This window comes from Myotis davidii, unplaced genomic scaffold, assembly GCF_000327345.1.
Source record: "Myotis davidii unplaced genomic scaffold, ASM32734v1 scaffold892, whole genome shotgun sequence".
NCBI classification, from domain to species: Eukaryota; Metazoa; Chordata; class Mammalia; order Chiroptera; family Vespertilionidae; genus Myotis; species Myotis davidii.
This window is the reverse complement of record NW_006284341.1, coordinates 192,230-193,685: the sequence shown is the minus strand read 5'-3', so window position 1 is coordinate 193,685 and position 1,456 is coordinate 192,230. Positions and strand designations below refer to the sequence as shown.

Genomic DNA, 1,456 nt, shown 5'->3' with positions numbered 1-1,456 from the left:
TGTTTACATTTCCAAGATTCTTTCATTGTCTTATCTACTCACCTATCTAGCTCCATGTCCCCCCTTCTCCCCCCCCCCATTCTTTTCTTAGCTGTCTTTGCATTTCTTTCCGTCATAATAGCCCCAAATGTCACGGCAAGACTATTTCTTAAAATCCTCTGTCCACTATGTGCTTTTCCAATGATAAAGTCTCTCTTTTCCCCTGCCCTGCCATCTGCCACTCTTCTTTCCTATACTAACCCTCATCTTTCACTTTCCTTCTTCTCTCGACCATTTCTGACTGGGTCGTGAGTCCATGTCCTTTCTGCCAAGGGAGGGTCTTGAAGGTATGCCGGCCCCACAATTGTCAACCTGCTTTAGCGTAACTCAGTCTTCGTGACGGCCACGTCGGCCACATTAGCTGAGGTTTAAGTCCCCAGAAGTAACTGGTATTTTTCTGTGAATGAATTGGAACCTTTGGCTTTGTTATCTATGTCAGAAAGGAGAAATGGGAAACATTTTTGTCTGTTTGGGGCATTTTCTAGATTTAAACCCAATACTGGGTTGAGAGGGGGATGATGGTTTCCACTGAGGTGAACATTAGCTTCAAGCTTTTCGGGAGGGTTATTAAAATAAAGGTTTTGTATTAAACTTCAGCTTCTTTCTGTGTTTATTTCCTGGTGTTGCATCTTAGTGGGACGGAGAGGTGTGCCCACACCTCGGGCAGGAAGGAGTTCAGACAGGAAATTCAGGTAGGTGATTAAGAGTGGCAAGTGGGGGGAAAAAACCCTTTGATACTTTTCAAAACTTTTGGTTAAAAATAGGGTTTTGTGCCCTGGCCGATTTGGCTCAGTGGATAGAGCATTGGCCCATGGACTGAAGGGTCCCAGATTTGATTCCAGTCTAGGGCACATACCTCAGTTACAGACTTTATTCTGGTCGGGGCGCGTGCTGGAGGCAATTAATCCATGTGTCTCTCTCACATTGATGTTTCTCTCTGTGTGTCCCTCCCTCTCCCTTCCACTGTCTCTAAAAATCAATAGAAAAATATCCTCGAGTGAGGATTTTTTTAAAAAAATAGGGTTTTGTGGCAAGAGGACTTGAAGCACTTATAAGGGCTGGGGAGAAAGGAAAGGGTCATCAAGAGCATGGTTGTTGATGGGAGATTATCTTTAGTTTAGGGTGAAATTAGTAGAACTGGAGGAGCAGAAAGGAAAAGGGGGGGCTGGATGAAACTGCTTTCGATTTCTGGGTGTCCAGATGGTTTAGCATTCAGACCCTCTCTACTCCTCATTCTCGCTCTTGGTTAAGGGCATGGTTAATTAGAATGCTTTCCACCTTTTCTCAGAGAGCGTTTTTATGCCCCCCTTCAAGTACTGTTCACTATTACCAACAATATTCATGGAGTCACACGGTGAGTCCATGTCGCCCGGCACTACTGGAAATGGGTAGAAAGGAGAAAACATGCAAGGACTCA

General features: G+C 44.6%; 1 long non-coding RNA gene across 3 annotated transcripts in view; it reads left to right on the top strand.

The window, feature by feature from the left end:
- LOC107184614 overlaps positions 1-1,456 on the top strand; it is a 13,333-nt gene that overhangs the window by 1,382 nt on the left and 10,495 nt on the right. For all 3 annotated transcript variants that reach the window (XR_001515506.1, XR_001515503.1, XR_001515505.1), the window contains exon 2: positions 674-731. This is a non-coding gene — a long non-coding RNA (uncharacterized LOC107184614). The remainder of the gene's footprint in view (positions 1-673; positions 732-1,456) is intronic.